General features: G+C 47.2%; 1 protein-coding gene across 3 annotated transcripts in view; it reads left to right on the forward strand.

Annotated features, from left to right (window-relative positions):
- zmiz1a (zinc finger, MIZ-type containing 1a) overlaps positions 1-24,721 on the forward strand; it is a 99,450-nt gene that overhangs the window by 2,037 nt on the left and 72,692 nt on the right. For all 3 annotated transcript variants that reach the window (XM_070977552.1, XM_070977555.1, XM_070977553.1), the window contains exon 2: positions 22,380-22,495. The gene's annotated coding sequence lies outside the window, so the exon portion shown is untranslated. The remainder of the gene's footprint in view (positions 1-22,379; positions 22,496-24,721) is intronic.

Here is a 24,721-nt window from a genome sequence, read left to right on the forward strand (position 1 = left end):
CCAGCCAGACAGGCTGTGAGACAAGACAGAAGAGTGTCTGATTCAGTAAACAGGCTAAAGGCTCCAGTAGACTCACTTTGAAATCAAATTTGGGTTCGTAAGGCTGTTTAAGAGGGAGCAAATGCAAGCGTGCTCACTGAGACTGGATTGTCTGGCCCTCCACGCCATAATGTGGAGGAGACGATGCCGGGAAAATAGTGAAATCTTTAGCCGAGAGACAGAAAGGCAACACATGCACTGGCAGCGCTACAAGTTGCAGCTTGAGGAAGAAGACGTATGTTTATACGCAACAATATGTTTGTTCCCTAAAACCAAACAAGGAGACAGAACGGAGAGATTACTCTCGTCTAGCCTAAGTATTAGCCAATCCACATTATTTTTTAATCATTTTTAATAGACCAGGCTGCAACAAGTTATATCACAGATCCAAGGGTCACTTTCAAACACCTGCAGCTATTCTCCAAACACTCAGTGTGATTATTCCCGGAAAGCAGCGAGGCCGCGAACGCACCACACTATCCTTGCACTTCTGTGAAGCAGCAAAGTATACACGCAAAAAACAACTAATTACTTGTTTCGCAGTAATTAGCTTTTTGTTACTCAGCAATTTACCAAGTTGCACAGTCTTTGCTGCTGTTTACTGCGTGTTGGCACAGCTGCAGACTGCTAAGTGCTTAAAACCTGCCGAATGCTAATCAATGTTTTGACAGCCTGACATTTCATCTAACCGTTTGTGTTGGGTTGAGGAGTGCTGTGAAATACTCGCTGCCTGTTCACTTGACATGGATTCTTGTAGTCTGGTGTCTCGCCATCAGCCCAAACCCACCCACTCGTGTCCCGAGCAGAAGTCAGCCTTTGTTTCTGTCTCTCTCTCTCCCTCTTTCTGTCTCACTTGTGGTTCAACTTGGCAGCGCTCTTCATCTCGACTGAACCTTTGTTTTTGAATGTGCCTATTTTGGTCTTTTTAATAAGGAAAAACTTGTGTTGCCTAAGAGCATTTTAAAGTCTAATTTTCAGAATAAGGGCTTAGAGGGAGTTACAACTTGAAGTGTTCAAGTTTGAGCTGAGGTTGTGCCCTCATTTCAGACACTTAACTACTTCCTAAACGTTGTTGTAATTCTACCCATAAGTCTGCAGTTAAGCTCCCCTCAACCTGGTAAATGCAGTGTAACTAATAAAGGGAAAATGAAGCACCCAGCAGATGAAGCTCATCCTGCTGACTGACTGCGATGACATCAGTCTTGTGTAGAGAGCCAAAAGTGGACCAACATGAGGCACGGGGATAAGACGACCTCAATGCCACATGCCTGTCACCACTGTCCTTCAAGCTGAAAACCGTGCACTGTGGTTGGGCTTGTGGCTGAAACATGGTTGGTTTAATCCCCTCGGCTGGGAAAGTCAGAGGAATCATTGTGAATGATGCTCAGTCCTTTGCATTAACCCTTTGCGAGGCAGCGCGATTCACAAAATCATGTGCTTGTGGCCAAACATGGCGGTTCCCGAAGAGGTCAAGTAGATGCTGCTGTAGCATCAGTGGAGGGTATGTCTTCACTGAAAGAAGAGCGGCAAAGGGGGCTTTCCTCGACAGAAAAGACGTTCGCCGTCACATGGTTCGTTGATCTGAATGGTTGAAGTTAGCATCGTGATAGACGGCGATAGACAGATGGTTCATCCAATCAACTGCCAAGTATTTTTTGAATGTGCCGGCCCTTTTCTCAACCATTTCCAAAGACGACTTCCCAGATGGTTCTGTGTAACAAACCAGCTGGCGTGTCAGGTTAATTTAGCCCTAAGTAGCAGCCAGCAGCATTGTTTGGAGACCAACCACAGAAAACTGTAGCTGCGCTCGGCTGCTTTCAGGTGTGTGAAACAGGGCGGTGCTGTGAAGGAACGTTTGCGCACTCAGCAAACCTCTTCCCTGAATAAATAAGGATTTTGGAAATGGTATATTGTCTCACAGTGCCTCAGGCAAGTTTTCCACCTTAAACCAGCGTAAACTCTGTCTTTGCCTGTTGTGTTTTGGACAAGTATCTGTTTAAATGGTATAATACAGGCAAAACATCAACTTAACTCCTGTTTCTGAAGAGCCGTCTCTTCAACCTTGAACTCTCCCAACATCAGGGAGACGCAGTCTTTTAAGTGCTTTTTTTTCCCGAGACAAGAGAGTGAAGCAGAGTGCAGAGCGGGAGGAGAGAGTGTGGAGAGAAAGTTGCCGACCCGCCCCTGTCACCGCCTCATGCATGTTTGATTTGATGTTCTTTGAGAAACGAGCGCAGGGGACGTCACAATGGCCATGTCCTGTTCCCATCCATCGAGAGGCTGGGGCCCTTGAATCATAAATGACACCCGGCCTCACCAGGAACAATATGAGAGTCGGAGCCTGCACAGGAGGAACAAAATGTTCCCTCTATCCATCCATCCATTCGCCCACCGCTGCTGCCTGCACTCAAGACTTCTCACCATCGCAAGCAATTACCCTCACTATTTTTTTTTTTTTTTTTTTTACAGCTGATGAAATCCTCACAGAGTGTGTCTCAGCTGTGTGTCTGTGCTGGTGAGGTGGAGAGAGAGAGAGAGAGAGAGAGAGAGAGAGAGAGAGAGAGAGGAAAAGAGATAGTATGTGTCTGAGTGAGTGGCGTTGGCGTGTGTCTGTTTGGCTTGTAAATCCTGTTTAAGCTAAACAAACTCATTGTCCTCATCCTCCAACTGCATGCTCTGTGTGTGTGCGCTCTCTCCCCCTCCCTCCTTTCTCCTCCTCTCTCTCTGTCTCTCCCTCCTTTTGAGTTGTAAGTACAGTCACTAATTAGTCCCCTCTCCCTCTTCATGCTGGGTCAGTGGGTTTACGGTTTCAGCACTGATCTGCTGTGTTTGCCTTGTCTCTCCTGATACCGGAGCATGCCTGCAAGCCAGCGCAGACTGCAGCCTCCTCCAAGAGGTCTTCACACCTTACACAGTGTCCCACATGGGTTCATTTGCCAGACAGCCACTCAGGACCGCGCTCGGGCTCGCTCTCCTGCAAGCCTGCCCGGCGCTTGAGTTCCTGCCAGGTATTAGACTAACCTGTCCAGCGGAGAACTGCGCCCGCTGGGTCGAGTCAATAAGTCAAAAGCTGTCATGTTTCGAAACAACAGCAATGCATTTTGAAGAGGATTGCAGATTACGTGAATTAATTTTCCATACCGTCTGCGCAGCATGCTGAAAATCTTGCTAGCTTCTAGCCTGTAATGAATCTTTTTCTAAACATAATACGCCACAAGCTGTGTTTATAATATCATTTGTGCTATAAACAGTCTCTTGTCTAGTCGGCACTGTTGTCTCTCAGAGTGCACGGTGATGTTGATTTTCTGGTGCAGGTTGCGTGGGAGATGGAGAGTGATGGCAGAGATTCTCTGAAGGCGGTCGAATTGTCTCCAACATGGCCTCCGGGGATACATACTTCCTTGTTTTCCGACAAAGTAAATTAAGTGGGATTTGCTAATGCAAAGAAAGGGACAGCGTTTATTCTTCACCTGCTATGTCAGTTATGTGGGGGAGAGGGAGGCGTGCGCTCTGCTCTCACGGAGCACTAATTCTTACACATGCATGGAGTGCAAAGGCTGAAGTGTAGACGTGGAGCTTTCATTTTTCTTTGCAGAGGTGCATCATTGCATGCAAATAAGTGTTTTTGCAGACGGCGGGGAAGGCTGTACACAAGATGGTGATTTTTCACTTGCTTTTGGTCTGTTAATGAAGCCGGTCGTGGAAGTTATGGAGAGCCCCTCAAATCATATTGGCATGTAATCTTGAGCTCCACTGCCCCACTAAGACTGTTTTCTCGCCGCTTTTTGACACTGCTCAGTGACAGAAAAAGTCTATTACTGTGTGCAGTGCGTTTGCCCACTTGGTGCCCTCCCCTTGGTTTTGACACTGGCGGTTGGAGCCAGGCGCTTTCCCAGGGTTCTAAGGACTGACAACCCTTTCATTTTCCCGCCTGGGCGGCTCAGATAAAGGGGCATATTTTAAACCTCTGTGTGGATACACCAACTGTAAAGAGAGACGGGCTGGTGGGCCGGGGGAGAGCCACAGCGTTAACTTCACAGAGAGGGAGAGCGAGGGCGGGGGGGGGGGGGCACGGCTGTGAAGAGGAGTGAAACAAATAAAGAAGTCCACTTTATTAAACAGTGGTCTCAACAATTTATATGTGTGGAAGTACTATAACTGGCTTCAGACCTGACTTTCACAAACATTATCTGCAATCTCACTGCAGATAAACCATCTTTCTCGTTTATCCCTGGTCTGTTTTAGGGCCGGCGTGTTTTACCGCTTTTTTTCCGATCTCCCCCAGTTACAAGTGCGTCCTCGCAGCAAACCAAAGCGGCGGTGGAAAGCATCGTTTATCATATCAGTAATGAGACCAGGCTAATCGTGTGTATTCCGGAGACAGCAATGATACACTGCTTGGCGCTTGCCAGGGATCAGCCTCTAAACAATGTTTATCATTGTCTCCCAGGGCTCTTTAATTATCTGGCAAACATTATTGACAAAACAGCGAGGGTCCCTGTGTTTTATGATTTTAAAGGCTGCTGGGTTAGTATTCACAAATATCGACTGCGAGAGAAAACACAAAAAGGAGTTTTTTGATTTTAAGCACTTGAAATTGAACTTTTTAAGTATTTGTAATCAACAGGAAACACTGGAAAGGTATTTGCAAAAAACAATTTTTCAATTTGAATATGTTTTTGCTGCAAGTTTTTTTTGCCAATCTCTTGCCTGTTGCAGTAAACATTTTGCAGAAATGACCACTCACAGGGTGAGCGAGAGGCTGCGGATTTCATCAGATCCAGATCTGATGCTCCATTTATTTCTGCAGCTCCAAACAACGCTGTTAAATGCCTTGGTGACAAGAAGAGGGATGGTCTGGACAGAAAACATTTCAAACTCGCTTCCACATTTTTCGTTGAATCATGCTGAATCACTTTGGTCCGGGCTGAAAATATGTCAGCAGCTACTGAGCGGATTGAAACAGCGTACAGGCATTCGTGGCTCCCAGATGACGAATCTTAACGACTTTCGTGATCCTCTGGCTTTTCCTCCAGTGCTGCCATGGATTGCCATGAAACTTGCTGCACACGTTGGAGCCCCCCTCAGGATAATTTGGTGACGAGCCACCATCTGATCCAGATTTTGATTTATCCAACACTCAAGTTTTTGACCATATTCCTGCAAAACTAACGACATTCCCATCAGCCTCGGCTGCACTTTATGTGTCTTGCTAATTAGCAAATGTTAGCCTGTTAACATGCTGACCTGAGGTGGTAGAGGTGGTGTGTGTATATATGTGTGTGTGTGTGTGTGTGTGTATATATACCTTGTCAAGATCAGCATTGACTTTGGGAGCTTATTAGCATGCTGACATTAGCATTTAGCTTCAAGCACAGCCTCATGGTTACGGTTATTTGTAACTGATCGTGTATAAAAAGCCTTTTTCTTTTTAAGTTTCTTTATTCACATTTCGTTATTTAGTCAATTCTAAAGTAATATATCCAGTCGAAAGAAGTAATGAAACTTGTTAAGAGCTCCTCTGTGCCTGCTTCTGTCCTGACAACTACCCATTACTTCAGATTACATACATTAGCAGCAGCTAACACAGTTACTACACTTCAGCCATATTGCTTTCACAGCCATCCCGTAACCTTTCCTTGGCCGCCCAGTGGGAGCCGAGTGGAAGCTGAATGGCATGTGTTGACATTGTTAAAGATACACGTGAGGACATCACACGTTTCATGTCTGAGTCATATATTTGGAGGATTCGGGGGGGAGAGGAGGAGGAGGAGGAGGAGGAGGAGTGGGCCCGACCCACAACATCTTGAGGCTATTACTTAATATCCTGCTAATAAGTGTGGCCACAGTCTGAATAATGATGTCAAAGGCTGTGCTGGTTAGCGATGGTCAACAACAACAGCAGACGGACATGGCTGAAATGTGAAATGGGGCCAAACAGCAAACTTACACACACACACACACACACACACACACACACACACACACACACACACACGGACGCATGCACGCACACACGCACATGCACGTCCTCTCCTTGTCATGTCTCCCCGGATATCAAATCAACATGGTTGTATAACAAGAGAGGAGGTGTGTCTCATTGATGGTTGCACAAAATCACCTTTGCCGTGCTGCGCGTTTGTGTGTGCGCACGTTGCCATGAAATGTGTGCGTGAGAGCGAGAGAGTGGGAGGTGGGGGTAGCGGCAGCAGTGTTGGCTTGGGGTGAGGTCCTGCCCTGATTTTCTCTGGAATTCCTTTGTTTTTGCAAGCCAGAAAGGGGGAAACTGAATCTGCGTAGCCCGAGGGTCTCTGCTCCTTGAGAATTCTCCGCACACATCTCTCTGCCGCCAGCTCTGATGGTTTTAGGGGTGGCTCTGTTTTCAAAGCTTGGAACAGACAAGGTGTTTTTCACCTTGCAGAAAAAAAGAGAGGGGAGGGGGGGAAAACGAAAACGATGACTGCACCAGGCAAAGTGTCTTGGGCCTGGAGGGACTGATGCTACTCAAACATAAATTTACTCCATATTCCAGGGCTACGGATTGAAAGTCAAATGTGGATCCTGTCACTCAGGCCACAAAAGATACCTTCCACTGAATATGGATGGAAAATACAAGCAGAAAGAGCACGTCCTTTATTCAGAAAGTGATAGCAATAATAAAAAAAAGCGTGGTGCAACGATTGTCTAATGTCTTCCATTTTTAATGAGCCTCATTTGCAGGTTAATAAGTGTTTTTAACAGTGTTTCATGGCCACTGGAAGGGCCAAGGCTGCTGCGCAAGTGTTGTCTGCCACTCCTGTAAGCTGAGCATTTCACTTCACATTCATGGCTCATTAATTCTGATAAACCTTGGGTAATGGTGTTAAAATTGTACAAAGGTATCTCCATTTAGTCCGTGCCACAAGTTTTCCGTGACCAAATCCTTATCTGGGGGGCTCTGTCGCTTTAAGTAACTAACGTCCACGAAGCTGAGCTTTTCCCTCTCGTTTGAAGGGGGCTCGTGTTGAGCGAGGAAGGGGAATTGAATAGGCTTGTTGCCTGCCCCCATTGAGCCAGCCTCATTCTTCACTGTACCCTGGAACGGGCAGGAGGGGAGAGCGGAGGTGGAGGAGGAAAGGGGAACAGGAGAAGGGCTAGGAGGTCTGGTCACGTGAGCGGTAATAGTGTTCATGCTGGTCCCTTTCAGGCTGTCACAGTAAATCTGTTTGACTTGTCACTTTGTAAATCATTACAAAGGCTAAAAGCCTCTCTATTGGATTGTGGTGGAAGGGGGGAGGCAGCAGGTTTCCTTTGTGCCGTCTTGACGATGATGATAATCAAGTTTGTTTCTGGCCATCCTGCTGTGAGGCTATAATTAGCTCCCCTCTTCTCTCCTCTCATCTCCTTTTTTTGCGTGTTGCTCCTCAAAGCCCAAAGTACAGTGGAAGAGTCATCGTGTGGAGGTCATGAGGCATCAGTGCCTTCTGAACGCTCCTCTTCTTTAGTTTTATCAGCTTTTGGGCTGTAGATTCAGACACAAGGCTCGCGTCTGCACAAGTTCATTATTCAGCTTGTGAGAGCCTCCCCGCCTGCGCTGCGCTGACTTTTAAAAAAACGAGCACTGATGGCGATGCAGTGCGCGTGAGGTCTCCTGCTCCTCCCCCGGGTCAGTCGGGGTGAGAGTCACAGCTTGAGGTATGTCTGAACTTGCGGTGTCACTTTCTGACTAGCTGTCTGACAGAAACATGACAGAGTAGATCTCGTCCCGCCGATGAAGCCTCTGTGGTGTGACGTCTGATTTCCGAGGGCGGGCTCCCTCCTCCTTCCTGTTCTCCCCTTTGTTTTCTTTCCTCTCCCTTCCTTTATCGTGCCATCCATCTTCTCCTCTGCGCTCACCCCGTTTCTCTCCCTTTTGCCCCCTCGTCCCCTCCTCCTCCTCTCCTTTGGTGTGTGTGCCAGCAGCACTCATGCCTGGAACAGAACGCCAGGGCAGACATCTGTCGCACAGTGTCCCTGATCCGATCTGTGGCTCGAAGCATTGGGGTCATGAAGAGTAGCAGTCGCCAGTCCAGACACCGTGGGAGACAATCTGAAAGCCCTATCTGCGTTTTGCTCTCTGCGTTCCTCTCCCTCTCATTAAAATTCACATAGCACACAGCAGCGCACACGCCAGGGTATTAAGCTGTTTGTTGTCTGTGTGCGGAGCGTCTGTCATTTGGACTGTTCTAGCACTAAGTCAAACTAGGCTGGCAGCGGCCCACATCTTCCCGATGAAGCCCTTTCTTCGACTCCCAGGTGCAGAGAGCAGGGCGAAATGTCGGTTTTATCACGCTGTTTGTCAGCTGCGATGATGTGCAGCTGATCTGAAAGGAGGATTTTGACAGTTAAACTGGATCTCCGTGCCTGGGGCAGCGCCATTAATGACAAAACCAATGACAGAATGAATAAAAGGGTGTTAATTGCGGCTGTTCGGTTGCGTTAGAGAGAGTGCAACTGTGGATTGACGTACACAGTGTCTGCCAAGTTTGATACCTCGCATACCTTTTGAGAGATTAATGGATGTGTATTGATCCCGCTCGGTGTTTTGACATTTATTGGTGTAGCTTTTTCCTCAGAACAGGTGAGTTCATGCCAAGTGACAAGGCTGCTAAATGCTCAGCGCAGATGCTCATGGGAAAATAGGAACTATTGAGGGACTATAATGGTGTTTTTGCATGTTGTAGCCCATTAGATACAAATCATCTGTACCCAATGTCCATCCATCCATCCATTGTTTATACCCGACTATCCCTTTTCGGGGTTGCGGGGGAGTTGGAGCCTATCCCAGCTGTCAAGGGCAAGAGGCGAGGTACACCCTGAACCGGTCGCCAGTCGATTGCAGGGCAACATATACAAACAAACAAACAACCATTCACGCTTACACTCACACCTCACCAGTTAACCTAAAGAGCATGTTTTTGGTCTGTGGGAGGAAGCCGGAGTGCCTGGAGAGAACCTACGCATGCACGGGAAGAACATGCAAACTTCAAACAGAAAGGCCGCCCGACCTGGGGATCGAATTGGTGACCTTCTTGCTGTGAGGCACGCACACTACCTGCTGCGCCAGCGTGCCGCGCATACCCAATGTCACTTTTTCAAATTCTTCAAATAGAATAATACTAATAATAATAGTCTTTATCACCAACTGTGCAGAAATACCAGGTTTAAATGGAATGAACAGACATGCAAAAAGAAAAAAGCTGCGCTGCGTTCAAGTGTTGATATCGAATTGGAGTGTCAGCATTATGAATGAAGCGTCTAAATGCTCAGTGCAGCTTCTCGTGTACTTTAACGTGCAGCGGCTTGATCGAGATTGCTAATCCATCACAATGCATACACTATTTAGTTGCCCTTAAGTTATGTTGTCTGAGCAGAGCGATGCAGTTGACAGCAGAGACAACAAACTCCTCCTGCTGGTGCATTTGAAGACGCCACAACATCTGAGATTTGAGAGCTGCCGTTTGTAAAGCGAGAAACAGCTAAATCCACACGCTCCCTTTCACGTCCGCGTCTGCTCGCTCGCCGGTCGGATTTGATTTTCTGACAACGCACCTTGTCAGTGTGATGCTTTTCAGCATGCTCAGATGTTGGAGGGTTTTGACAATGGTCCCCGTTTGCAACTAAAATACCGCACAATTGCAGAGGAACTTTGATAAAAAATAAAAACAAAGCACGAAGGTTACAAGACTCTGTGATGGATTGTCATGATGGAAGTTGAAGTTTCAAGTTGCACCAAAGGCTGTCTGAAAGGCAGGGAACAGAAACCTGAAAGGAAACCTCTGTACACTTATCATGTGCTTTTAAAAATTATCTTTGGGCTCAACGTGCAAAACCGCGAGCCTGAATTGTCATTTTGTTTCCACTTCATTATTCTGCATGATGTTAGCTGTTTCTGGGCTGTGTTTTTCCGAGCCAATCAGCAGTGAGTGATGTGTGCATCTCATCCACCTCATGTTGACACCGTGGTGGTTAGCAGTTAATGGCAGCAGTCAACTTAATGTATAGAAGTGCAGTTTTAATTTAAGCGCAGCTACATCAATCATATTTCCACTGGCTGCCATTCCTGTGACCATTTCCCCCTCGCTGTATTTCTGGCTCTGGCACAGGAAGATGAGATCTCCATTCGTAATACAAAGCTCTGACTGGCTCTGTTGTTTTCAGCTGTCAACGAGCACAACACTTTTTGAATCACTAAAAAAAAAAAAAAAAGACGTGAGATCCGAGATGTGGGCAATGATTGAGAGGTCTGGGACCTTGCCACAAAACCACCGGTATGGTCCTTTAAGATAACGCAGTAGACCCATTTGATGAACTCAAAGCCTCGAGAATAGTCATCTTTACAAAGCTCCTGAGTCACTGAATCTGCAGCTGCTTTGATTCAGCGCATCTCATGTGAGTCAGCAGAGCCACAAAGTAAAAAGCTAGCATGTGTGACGAGCAGATTAGTCCCCTTTATGATGCCTGTCCTCTTTCAAAATGAGTATCGAAACATCTTGTTTACTTAGTATAAATCCCTGAGATGGAAATCGGGCCCAGATTAGATAAATGGCAGGCTCTGCTCTTATCTTTAGACAGATAATTGACCTGTGACACTTATTTGGCAGGACCCCAAGCCCATGATTGCTCAATGATCCGAATGTCAATGTGTTTTCAAGTGCAGATAACAGTAAGATTGAAAATAACTGTTTACATACGGTGATTACAAAGAGTTTATAGTACGATTTAATATGCCAGACCACTGTAACAGACCAGGCCGTCAGTAGCGCTGCTGCACCGGTTTAAGATTAGAACGGCTCACAGGACCCGACATGCTCAGGGCCAAGGTACACTTTAAAGACATTAAAATATACTAGCTACACTGCAAATTTCAGATAACATTTGCTAAGTAAATATTAGCTGGCTGGCTCAGTGCATTAATTCTGCTCACTTACAGTGCCGTAGCCAAGGCTCACAGTATGCTCACACTGTATAAATCACTCTTTAATAGGTTCATGTTTGTGCTCAATAACACCCATTCACCTTGATGTGTCTTGTTTTGTCACATTTGTCCTGATGTGTCTCATTACATCAGTGACTGCACATGATCCACATATACTTTTCTTCTTTTACAGGTTCCTTTTTTATTATTATTGAATAGGGCTGTGACTGGCAATTGCATTCTTTATGATTGGTTTATTGATGGATGAAAAAAGCACATCACAGTTTTCCAGGGTCCAAAGTGTTTTGACCCCAAACTGAAAGATCTTCTGGTTTCCACACTTTAAAAAAAAGAAGCAAATTCTCATATTTGAGAAGCCTTAAAACGACATTCATGATCCCAAGAGGATGTAACCGACTGACTCAGGTGATCCTCTATTGGATGGTTTGCCAAGAAAGTTTGTACACAAGTCTCTTTCAGGATTAATTGTAATCACTGTGGTGATCCTTTGAACTTTTCCTCATCATCATTCGGTTAATGACTCTTTGGTTTATGACCCAAAAAACAGCTGTGCTTTGTGTTGTGTGCTAACTAGCAAATGTTGGCATGCTAACACCGTAAACTTAAGTGGGAAAGATGGTAAATATTGCTTGTCTATCATTGTCATTGCGAGCATGTTGATGTTAGCATTTAGCTACAGGACAGCCTCACAGCATGGCTGCAGACTCTTAGTGCTGCTAAATAAATGACAGGAATATTAAAGTCCTTGTGGGTGATTTCTCTGTCCGTTGATATATTTCACCACTATATGTAAGCATGTCTCTGTCCCTGCTCTGAACCTGTCCTGATGCATCCTGCTCACTTTTGCACCTGCACTCTTCAGGCTAGAAGTTTCTCCATCAGAATGCTCTTAGTGTCCTCTCTGGGCGCCTGTTATGCAGCAGCCTGGAAAAGGTGTTTTATACTGATGACAGGCAAGGTCGGCCCAGTGAAACAGGACAGTGCAAGTGTGTGTGTGTGTGTGTGTGTGTGGTAGCGAGAGAATGGGGGAAGGAGGGGAGGGGAGTGACAGAAGGAGAAAGGGAGAGAGGAAGTGAAAGAGAGTGTCACTGCAGCTCTCCCGGTGTACCACCCGCTACTCAGCTGCAGCTACAAATCAAACAGAACCGAGTCGCTGCTGGCGCTGCGCCATGACACTGATCACTGGCACACAGAACGCCGTCAAAACCATCTTGATGAGTAATTAGGAATGCTCGATCATCTCTGCTATCACTTAGCTGCGGCGCTCATGTGGTCTAGTGTGCATATGTGGCATCAGAAGCTGCGGGATTGCTGGAGAAGATGCTGCAGCGATAGAAAGATGTTGCAACCCCAGCTGGGTGGTGGACTTTAAGATGGAAGGATCTCGGCTGATCCCTCAAAGTCACTTCAAAGCAGTAAACTTTCGCTGCCCGCGTCGTGCGTGCTGTCAGTGTGTGCGCACACAGCGCCGTGTGTAACCCTGTGGTTGTTTTAAAGGGTTGCAGCAGTGTTACGGCTCTTTGTGAGCGCCGCTGATGCACATCGTGTCCTGTATGACTTTGACCAGGCAGACCTTGCAGCTTTACAGAGCAGAGCGAGCCGGATAGACGGGCACGTCGAGCTTTAAACAGCCCGGCACATATGCAGCAAAGCGAGAAAGAAAGTGAAAAAGCTGGTTGGCGGGCTGTTTCCCTCCCTTGTGATTTAAACATTTAGAATTTTCTCATTAACCCTCATCACTCAGAAGAAGACCTCAGCTAAAACGCCCACTTTTGCACTTGCGCTGTGGACAATTTTGCAATTTGTGCTGTTATTATCCTAATTTGCACGAGCGAAAATGAGCGGAAGGGGGAGCGCATTGTGTGCCCTTTGATTAAGTGGGATGTTTGAATGCGGGCCCTCCACCTTCAAGAGAGATTTGATACTTGAGGGGTTGAAGTGTTTTTGATGGAAACTCCATTAATGATTGATAACAGGAGGAGAGCGGTTAAAAATCTCCCTGCTCCAGCACCATCAATTATTAAAAACTCTCTCCTTGCATTTTGGTGGCACATAAAATATCAGTCACCATCCTGAAATCTTGAGTTGATAACATCTGTCAAAGGAATTAGGGCTTCGTATTGATCTCCTAACAGTCTCCTCATCCTGTATGTTGCACGTTTTAAAGGTGATGCTCGCAGCGGATTGTAACAATCATGTCTGCTGCTGTTATCTGCTCTCATCAAAGGATTTCTACACTTTTAAGACCTCATTTATGAAATTCTCATTGATATTTTCACAGGTTTATGTTTTATTAATTAAATGAAAATATGTCTAGAGCTGGAGTGACTTGCCCAAGTTTAGATGTAAGTTCAGATAAACATTTTGACGCAGCTCAGGAAGTGCATCTCCCCTGCAGCCTCGGGTCCAGCTGGTTTTATGCTAAAACATCGCCGCTCTCCAACGTATCGGGGGTTTAGTTTGAGACAGTCGTGTGCCGCGCAGTGTCTCACTTAATAGCCTGAATGATTCAGCCTGCGTTTATGCTGAGAATGTCACACACGCCACATGTCGAGTATGATGTTGAGGGAGTGAGTGGATATTTGAAGTGATGCTGGAGATCCGTGTCAGCCGGTGTATGAGTGCGTGTCAGCGCGGCAGTAGAGAAGTTCTCCGGAGCTGAGTGCCGATTCGAGCTGCATGCAGACTGAGCTGACAGGCCTGCGGGCTTCTCTGTGTCATCGCCGCGGTTCCCATCAGCCCTTGCAGAGGGAATTCTCCCAGCGAGAAGGGCCGCGCTTCCACACAGGAGACCTGAGGAAGTCTTTACGCCGCATGTGGCAGACGCGTCCGGCCGCTCTGCTCAAAGTGCTCCGAGGCTGCTTCAAGCCACGCGAGGGTAGATGTTTTCACGATCCTTCAATTGGCCTCTCTGAAGCTAATGATTATTGGCTCACATAAGGGCAGGGCACGCCCGGCAGCGCTTCTATTTGACGAGGCTTTTTTTTTTTTTTTTTGGCGTGATCACAAGTGACACCCTCGTTTACTGGTCTCAATATTGAAGTTATTCATTGACTACAAATGGAGTCCTACAGCACTGCGTCTGCATCGTTTTGTTCCTCTCAGTAACCTCTTGAGATGAGGTGAAAAAAAAAGAAATGCTCCCAGAGATGTGAAGTGTATCAAGATGAAAGGATGTAAAGATAGAGATGGACGGTGACAGTAAATGAAATGTAACAACAAATAATGTGACGGCTGCTCTTATCCGCACCCCGATCGGCAGCGAGGCTCCGCGCGCTGCCCATCTTGTGTCAACAGCGTTGTGTTTACAGAAGCTGTTTCCCCGTCGGCCACGGCTTCTGTCCTGAGAGCACCAGGAGCTGCGACGGCGAGGCGGTGTGATTAGATTTACAGATGGAGATTAATGTGAACAGAGGTAATAGCACAAAAGGCATAAATCACAAAGAAGAGGCTGGAAGCACTGTGCTTGACCTTTCGAATGGCGATAATGATGCCGGAGTCAGATACGCTCCTAGTGGGGCTGCAGCGCCGGCGTGAGTTTAGACAACGCTGTCATAAATGCAAAATGTGCGTGTGTGAAGGGTGGGGTTAATAGATGGGGTGGTCAACGCTGGAGTCCATTTAGATGAAAGTGACAGCATGTATGAAGCTGTCAGAGCGTTGCACGCTGCAAAGTGAGGGAAATGAGTAAATGCACTCAGAGTCTGTGCACACACACGCACGCAGCGACAGGCTGATACCTGGCGCTCAGGCTTTTTCTTTAAGAGGGAAGTGAAACCCGTCCGCCCCTGTCTGTCTGGTTGTCCCTTTCCCTGTCTGTCCTTGCACCGCGGAGCATCAGCGGGGTTATTAGAGGAGCCCTATGGCTGCCGCTGATAAGGCCTGTATGGGTGCTGCCACTGACAGCGCTGTGGCAAACACAAGTGGCCTGGCCAGGGGATTACTGCCTGCTGCCATTTCTGCTGATGCCTTTCTTTATGTTATCCTCTCCAGTCACATGTGCTGCGTTTGAATAACTTGGCCGATGTTGTAGAAATGGAACTCCTCGAAAATCCCCACCTGCATACAAATGAAGGCGCGCAGGCGAAAACGCTTGCGTTTAACGCACGTGTAGACTTTCTCGGTTTATTAGCGTCCCCCGTCTCCCTCCTCTTCTTCCCTCCTGCTAGTGGCCACAACCGGTTATTTACATGCTCTGTCACTTACTGGGAGGAGTGATGCTGATGGGTTAGGAGGCTCACTAATCCACTCTGCTGCTGTCATTAGAGAGAAGCAAACAGACTATTACCACCTCCTCCTCCTCTTTCTGCTCATCATAAGCCTGCCTGAACCACACACACACACACACACACACACACACACACACACACACACACACACACACACACACAGCTGTGATGGAGAGTGCCTCTTGTTTCTTTAGCGCTACTGAGTGGAGCCCTGCTTTGGTAATTGATCCTGTTTGGTACATGGGGAGGGGTGAGGGAGACAGAGAGAAGGAGGGAGGCCCTAAGTGTTGTCAGTTTGCTGCATTAATTTTTCAACCGTGGCCAGTGAGGCTGGAGGGACGGAGGAGGGGCCCACCGCAGAGCTCGCTCAGAGGAGCCACGCCATACCTTACGCTGCTGCTGCTGCTGCTGCTGCTGCTGCTGCTGCTGCTGCTGCGTTGTCTGTCCACACGTCCATCGCTGTTTATTGGTGCCCGTTCTAAAATAAGTTCCTCTCTGTGAGACTCGGTTATGATTGAACTGATTCATCTACTCGGGCCCAGCCTCCTGCTGACGCCGTATTTGTTTTCTTCTGTCTCTCCTTCGTCGACGGCTCAAAAATAGCCCTGTGGCGGCTGTGTGACTTGTGGGCCTCTTTGTCTGGGTGTTTTGCGCCTTCTCATGGCGTACAGTGTGTGCAGCTGATAATAGACAGACCTCACTCTGTGCTTTTTGATCCCAGCTCTGGTCGCTGACTCACTCATGATGTCACCAAGCCAGCTGAGAGGGAGGAATGAGCAGAAAGCGGCCGTGAAGGCTGAGTTTTCGCCTGCGACTTGCTGTAGTAGAAACTGCTATTATTGCTTCAGTGTTCTTCACAAGTTCTCCCCCGTGTTCTGTGTCAAAATACTCCTCCTGTCCTATAATTAGTACAAATGTTAACACAGTGCCGTTCAGCGGCTATGCAGCGGCCTTTATGTCCGTCAGAACCGCGTTAGCCAACACTCCCATGAGTCATGAAGCGGCGCTCACAGCCACAGAGGACGTCACTGCTGACATTTGTTACAGATATGAGTCATAATTTCTTGCTTTTATTTAATACTTCCCGAAGCCATTTGTGCGTGACACATATCATTTAGCATCTCCCAATTTTTGTCTGAATCGGCGAGATGTTAAACGGCCGCGCAGGAGCTCAAAGCTCCGTGCAGATGTCACGCAGCATATCTGAAAAGCACACTGTCAGGAGGCTGCGCATGAGTTAAGTCATGATCACTGGAGCTGCAGCTCCCACAGTACAGTGCCCAGGGACCAGGAAGTTCCCTAAGTCCTAAATAGTCAGGATGGGTCACATGCAGCGGACAAATCTTCCCCCAGGGATTAATAACTGTAACTTCACTTTACTTTGCAAACACCACACTTTGTCACATTTTGATCCAAAAGATGACTCTAAGATTAAGTCCACAGTAATGTGAGTTGACCTGAGAGTCACTTCTGTCCACATTAGCATACATTTTATATTGTTTTGTAAAAGTTTGACATGAGCACTGACAAACACTAGAATCATAATAAAGGGGCATTGGAGTGCGTTGTTGTACTTGTACAAAGTAAAAGTCTTGCAAGACACAGATTGAAAAAAAAGAATGATCAGAATCGATGCGGCTGAAGCTGAAGGCCTACATTTCCCACAATGCAGCCCAGCAACATCTTTCATTAGCCTCCCCCCCATCTGTCTTAAGTCCAACAGCTTTCAGGCTCCAAACCCCAGTTTGTTACTCCCTGCTATCAACTTGTCATCTTCGAGCTCAAACAAAGATAACCCTGATGATGTCATCAGAGTTATTTTTCAGACTTTTCGGGCTCCTCCAGAGCCACAGAGGAAGTTATACAGCTGTTTACTTATTAGCACTTACACAAAAGCTAACCTTGTGTGAATGAAACAGTGGGGAAGAAGGAGTGTGTTGTGACATCGTAGGCTCATATCGCTCAGCCAGGTCCGTGCGCCGTCGTGTACTTTGTGTGTTCTGCCCTCTAAACCTGACCGTTTCACCTCAGCATGTCAGCATACCAAACACAGTAAAAGGCAGGGCAGGGCCATAAATGAAGTGTGTGATTTACAGCCTTTGTCAGGTCACACAGGTGAGAGTCTTTTCTTCACCTCTCTCTGTTTTGTCCCATCCAACAGGTGTGTTTTCTCTCTGAGGTCTCATTCCCCTCCCACCACCTCCCGCCCCCCTCCCCTCCCTACCTCCTATCCTCTCACCCTCCTGCCAGCTTAGCTAGCCAGGACAGGCCTCCTTCCACTCCAAAACCATGATTGCATTCTTGAGCTATTCCACCCCCTCCTTCAGAACAAGAGCCCTCTGCATCTCCCTCCCTTTCAAGTAGAGGCTGCCGGCCGCGTTTCCCCTTTGAAGATGTAATCTTGGAAAACACAGAGACATCTCCGGGATTATCTTAAATGTCTTCAGTATGTCAACAGCCTGGCAACGGCCTGTTGCGGAGCAGCGCTGGCTGTTTAAGGGGTCGGCTGCGATGACAGCCGAGGAAAATGCCGCATCGCAGAGGTAATCAGAGGGTCAACTCCGCTGGCTCCATCCAGGGCCAAACTCCCACCGTTAGAGCTGGATGATAACAGGCACAATGAAGTGATGTATTTCCCCTGTGTCGGTGAGGCCGTGTTTACAATTGAGGGTAATAGCAGGCGGCGGAGCGCTCAGTAACAGATGGCGTTGGTAGGTGAGGTTCATTTATGTCATGGCGTTTTCCAAAATGTTTTGAAAATCCGAACGGCGCTGCGTCTTAACTAAGCACACACAATAAGATGAGAAGCATCGTTGAGTAGTCACAAGAGGGAGAGTTACTATACACCAAATTAGAGGCACTCCTTGAAAAGGATCTTGACTTTGTAATCATATCAGATGTTATCGGGAGGAGATTTTAGGAAGGGTAAGTGCTCGGAAACTAAATCAGAGAGAAGCTGCCTAGGGAACACGTTGTTATCATAATTACCTGCTGAGCGATGACTGCAGCACCGGTGTTGATGTTGACGCCGAGCTGCCCTCTTCTCTCTCCGACGAGGCAGTCTTGTGTGGGCTGCTGCCTTCCACACATCTATTTGCGCTCTGTTATGTGTGTTTTCTTTCTTTCCCCCCCTCCCTCCCTGCTTTTCACCCAGGAACACAGACTGCAGGCAGAAAAAAAAAATACAAATATTGTTTTGGTGAGATCTGGTTGGAGATTCGGGATGGACTTGCGTCACCGCGTACGTGCGGGGGCTGGCAGGCTCCGGGTTTTGCTCCTGGGGGCCGAGGCGAACCGGAGACCTCATCTTCTCCATTTCAAACGGCAACCTGCTCCTGCCTGCACGTTTGCTTTTTATTTTCTCTTAAATCACAAATGATCTGTTGGAGTGAAACGCAGGCCCGGTTCTCCTCTCCGTTGGCATTTAAACGGGAGGAAATAACAGATGATGATATCAGAGTGGGTGAGAGTGAAGGAGCGGGAGAGACCACTCCAGGAGGAGGAGAAACACTTGACCTGTTTGTTTTGAGGAAAATGGTATTCCTCTGCTAATTTCCTCCTGATAAGTATCTGACAGCTCCGAGTAAAGTGTTTTATCTTGGCTGGAGGGAAATGGCTTCTCTCACTCACAGCGCCAATCGATTGCAGAGACTCTGCTGCTTTAAATTGCATTCTCCGTTTTTCAGAGTTCTTCTATTTGCATAGAGGTAATCAATTACATATATTAGCCCGCTGCATTTAGCTTAACGTGGACTTTCTCCTTCCTTCCCTCCCTTCCCGCCCGCCCGCCCGCCCGCCCGCTCGCTCGCCCGCCCCTCCTTACCTCTCGAGATGCTGCCGCGAATGCTCGCTCTTTCCTCTTCCACCTAACATCATTGACTGCTGTTTGCCGTGTTGGGGGGCATTGATTTTTACTGCTCTGCCTCTCTCTCTGGTTTAACAGTTGATGAGTTGTGTTAAGACGCCCAGGGACAGCCCTGCCTGTTTTAAGGAGATGAGGTCGGCTTTTATAGCTCTCCTGCTTCCTCGGCCTTGGATGATAAGACGTGTGTGTGGTTGCATGTACGTGAGTGAGTCTGAGCAGCCGCTTGAGACCAGGATTCCCCCCAGGAAGCTAAAGTAAACGTGGCGGTGTTAAGGGCTTTTAACAGGCAAACTTTGGCTTTGTCATCTCCCGCATTTGAGTCACTTTAAAGACTTTGCGCAGAAAATTGGGTTTACCTCAGTCAATGAGCAGCCACATCATCAGATACGATTACGAGGATCGAAGAGTTAAGAGAGTAATACCAGGAGCAGGGAGACGAGCGGCTCGACTGGAGAGTTTAGATTCAAAGGCGACAGGAATTTTTGTCTCTCACAGGCACCTATAACCCCCGACAGCCCGCACACACACACACACACACACACACGCACACACAAGCACTCAGAAGTCATAGATACAGACACAAACCTCATTTAACACGATTAGTTTCTTTGAGGATTTTACCGCAGCCTCTTATATCCGGGATGAAAGAGTTCACACTTCTGACAGGGGCGGGATGTCGGGGGGGTGAAATAGTCTGCAGAAGCTCGTACGCAGCACTCAGCTTTTCACTGCGATATTCACCACATTATGAAGGAACACATTGCTTTGTGCAGTGTTGCTCTCAACACCATCTGTAGTGCGCCGCTCAAGTGGTAGCAATTTTCTCGCCGTCCTGCGTCTCTCTGCGCGGTATTACAAGTGAAACTCGATTGCAGATCCCCGCTCGATGTTCTAGTGCGTTTAGTTTCTCATAAGCGTTTGCATTCTTCGGTGATTGCTCCCCAGCAGTTTCCAATATGCAGAAAGGCACTGCCATCTCACCACTTAGCTCCTCTCTCGCGCGCTCTGGCTTTGAAAGCTGATGTCATTTCAGAGTAAAAGCGTTTCCTCAGCATTGCTCTCCCAGTGTAATCCAGTCTAACCTCTGCTGCCTTAAAACCACGTTGTTGTTGTTGTTGTTGTTGTTGTTGTTGTTTTTTACTAACCTTAAAGCGAGCCAAACATAGCTCTCTTGTTTGGTTGCTAAATGATGTCATCTTGTGCTGGGGGGAGTAAAACCAAGTGAAAATCTGCTTTAATATAATAATTGAATTTTCAGAACTTAACGTATGGCCAACTTAACTATGTGGTTTTATAATCTTTCTCTTAAACCCATAACCTTTACACACTGGCTGCACACACATTTTTAAGGGGGGTCCATTCGTGCGTGTTATAGCTGGGTAATATCAACCTAATAGGCTTACCTGTCAGCACTGTACGGAACGTAGACCCTGTAAATCACATTTGTCTGCGACACCTGCTCGCCTCCCTGTGTATTTATGGCTTTCTCCTCCGCCCTGTCCTCTCCTTTTTGGCCCCAGTCCAAAATCAACCCCCTCTTCCCACAGTTTGTTCCCTTCTTCTCATGGATTAAATGAAGGAGCAGGTGTTAAGATATATGGGGGGGCCCATTCTGTCCACATGTATTGTTTCCTAAATATCAAAAGGAGATAGTTTAGATTTTCTCTGGAGAAGAAAATTTTTGCTAATTTTTTAAAATGTGTTTTAAATGCATTAAAATAAACTGAACCCAAAGTGTAGACAGACAAGGATGCACTAAAACAGCTCACCTCTGTGGCTGACGTTGCTCTTTTCGTTGCTTGGGTTGCATGTCGTCCCACTGGCCACAGTTTCTCTGAGTCTGAGTGCCAAGATATACTGCACCTCTTGGAAAATGTCCACGAGGGCAGCCTGAAGAAGAGGAAGCTTGTTTGCACCAGTGGTAGAGGTTGTAAGCGGTGAAACAATGGGAGAGAAAAGAGAGCGGTGTGTCGTCCGGCGGGACTGTCTTTGCCAGGAGACCTAAAGATAAGGACTAGAATGGTTTTTCCGTCAGTGATCATGTAAAGGAAAGAGAGTTTTTGTTTCATATTTAACAGAAATTCTTGAAAAAAAGAGTTAGGTGGAGAAAAAAAAGCAAAATTTGAAGATACTGGCATATATTTTAAATGTGAAAATGCATTTAGAGCATGTTGAACGTGGTACGTCAGCCTAATTTGTTGTCTTTTCAAAGAGAAGATGCTCTGTGAGGCTGTTTATTGATGTATAACTAAATGCTAACATCAGCTAGCTGACATGCTCACAGTGACAATGCTAACATGCATTAGCATGTCGTATTGACCTGGTTCACCGCTATGGTGCTGTCGGTTAGCATGCGAGAAATAAGCAACATTTGCTTTCATTTGCACCAAACTCAAAGACTGGCTCAGGTTGATGGGAATGCTATTTGTCTTACAGGTTATTAGGAGGACAAATTTGGCACTGATGGCTGCTTGCATGGGTTAAGAAAGGAACAGGAGAGCTTTGAAGTCATGGTTGCGTAATATGCAGACTAATATCACAATTATCATAATGAAACTTACACCAATCGAGCTGAAGTGCAGATCCAGAGAAAAGAAAAAATGTGCTTGAATGCTAATCCCAAAACCTGTGCATGTGTATTTATGTGTGTGTGTGTGTGTGTGTGTGTGTGTGTGTGTGTGTGTGTGTGTGTGTGTATGTGTGTGTTCTGGGCCTACACTGGATTTGTATCAGCCTGTAAAGGGTGCAGCGAAGCAGTGAGGAGAAACTAAGAGAGGTGTACTGAGGCAGTGAATCTCGCCCCTGTGTGTGTGTGTGTGTGTGTGTGTGTGTGTGTGTGTGTGTGTGTGTGTGTGTGTGTGTGTGTGTGTGTGTGTGTGTGTGTGTGTGTGTGTGTGTGTGTGTGTGTGTGTGTGTGTGTGTGTAATGGACTCAGGATGAGGGCTGACCAAGAGCCAGGCTGCTGATAACCTTTAGGAAGGACATTGTTCCTGTGCAGTGGGGGGTGGGGTCGCGTGGGGGGATATGCAGGACTGCTGCAGCACACAGGCACGGCAGCGGCAGTGTGATAGGTGGTGCAGTTGTTCACTGGTTCATTGGCTTTCCGGCAGGGTTAGGAGGTAGAGTAAATGGGGCAGTATAGCAAACTCCCTCATGGCTTCCTGCATACATTTTTCAGCAGCGGGTGTATTTCTCTGTGATACATTTGTCCTCTGTCTGAACCAGCTTCTCCCTGGCATTCCATTAAAAGAAATTTAACAGCCTTTTCTTCTGTCTTCCTCCCCCCCAGATCACCGCTTAAGGAGGGGTCAGTGAGGGACCGTGCGTGAGGAATACATGAAGGGCAGGGTGGGGGAGGGGGCGGCGACCACAGCGGCAGTACCACCGAGGTCAAAGTTCACACAGGTAAACAGATTTTCCTTTTAATCTACAGCTCGGTGATTGTGCGCACGCTTTGGTTCTTTTTTTTTTTTTCTCTCGGAGCAGACTTGGCACGCAAAGGCAACGTGAGGGAGTAATGTGGCTGGTTTTGATTGGACCCTCCTGGGCTGGCGGCCGGGGAGGAACTGGGAACTGAGCAGTCTGCAGCTGCTGTTTATGAGGAGCTGTGCAGGGTCTTGTTTGGCTCTGGCCACAAAAACCCCGCCAGTCCCCGCCGAGAAGCCCGCGGCCAGTTCCAGTACTTGGAGAATAGAACCATGATGCTATGGTTCAAGAAGTACTTGTTTCCAAAAACCTCACACTTTCAGTTTTTTACAGCGGGCAGATGCGGGACCCGGTCCTATTTTTGACCCTAATCTGCAGCCTGAATTAACTATAGGCTGCTTTTTTAGCTCTTGGTCGAGTTTTAGCTGGCATATGTAGCAATTTGATATAAAATTGAATATCAGCGCTGTACTGTCCCAAAGAAACATGACACTTTGAAGAGCTTATTGTAGTTCAAATTCAAAGGTCTAGTGCACGAGCACTTCAAATGCTTCTCATGGTGCTGAACCAGAAAAGAGAGTTATTTTTAAAGTAGGTCCAGAGTGGTGCAAAACTCTGTCACCTAGCTCCAATTTTCCTTCCCTCCTGTATTCATTGCTACCAGGGATTAAGGAGAGCTGGTGGGGGGGTGGGGGGGTGGTTGGAGGGTTGGGGGGGGGGGGGGAGCAAATGGATAAATAAAGTGCTGGTTAATCTTCCCTAGTGCTCTGTGTGTGTGTGTGTGTGTGTGTGTGTGTGTGTGTGTGTGTGTGTGTGTGTGTGTGTGTGTGTGTACACTGAGCAATGGCACTGCCCGGGGAACATCTGCCTCACGCACGCATGCACACAAACACACACACACACACACACACACACACACACACACACACACACACACTTATACGCAGGCAGACAGACGCAGATATTGCACACACACACATGCGCGACTAGCGGGGATCAGCCACAGCGATAAGCACACGGACGTCAGCACGGAAAGCGACAGGTTTAACACACATACACACACTAATACACAAGCACAAGAGTGACAAGCAGCGCACAGTGAAACGGAGAGAGAGAGAGAGAGAGAGAGAGAGAGAGCTAGAGGCTGGCAGCCGACAGAGCAGAGTTGCAGACACATGAAAGTATGGGAAGATGAAGTTTTACTGCGTTTCTCTGCTGCTGTCACGCTGCATTCATCTCGCCTGGTATCCACGGACTCATATCTGTTCTTTTTTTCCCTCCCTCTCTCACATTAACACATACACGCCGCACCAGCAGTTGATCAAACAACTGTGCAATTGAGGCAGAATTTGGCCAGACAGCCAGCCAGGATGAGTAATGTGGAGCTCCTCTGGCTTAATTTGTTTAGAAAGCCTATCATCGCTGCAAACATGTTACAGACTGTTGCTGTTTACAGAGGAGTGTTTTCCCCTGCAGTTTTAATTGGATGCAGTTTTAATGTTAGCGCCACATAGTGTGACCACTGTTGACACTGAACAGTGTGGCCGTTGAGAGGCGACGGAGTTGAGATTGAGGAGAGAGGAAGATGTGTGTGTGAGTGTGTGTATTGGTTGGATAGCTTCCTTCGGCGTGTTGTATCCACAGTAAAGGTGGAATTTATATCTCTGTGTTAAAGGGTTACGGCTTAGCGTGCGCACCTAGCTGCTGTAGCTACGCTGTAGCATTGCTACACCTTGGGGCCATGTAAAACGAGGCATTTTTCCACTATTTTGGCTTTACGTCCATGTTAAAGTAGCAGTTTTAACGACCAAAAATGGAGCTTTTAGCCGCTGGTCAGCAGAGTAGATAAAACATGAAACGCCAGTGCATTTAAAATATCTCAAAATAACACACGCATTTGCATTTGTTTATTTTATTTACATATGGACTTTCATCAAACAGCAGTGTGTGATCGACATGTCAACAGCAGCAGCAGCACAGGCGTTGCTGTTCGGGCCGGCGTTCGACCGGCAGAGACTAATCTGTCTCTGATCTTCCCGTGAAACAGTCTGAAAGCTCGAGCGCGGCCACACATCGTATGCTCACGTGAAGAGCCTTTTCAAATTAGTCTGAGTGTGTTCTGGCTGGTTTAGGCTCTTTTGCCGTGTTGTCTGCGCCTGTGTGCCACATGGCGTTCTTAGATAAAGAAAAGGATGTCGGAAACCG

The sequence above is a fragment of the Chaetodon trifascialis genome, chromosome 13, assembly GCF_039877785.1.
Source record: "Chaetodon trifascialis isolate fChaTrf1 chromosome 13, fChaTrf1.hap1, whole genome shotgun sequence".
NCBI classification, from domain to species: Eukaryota; Metazoa; Chordata; class Actinopteri; order Chaetodontiformes; family Chaetodontidae; genus Chaetodon; species Chaetodon trifascialis.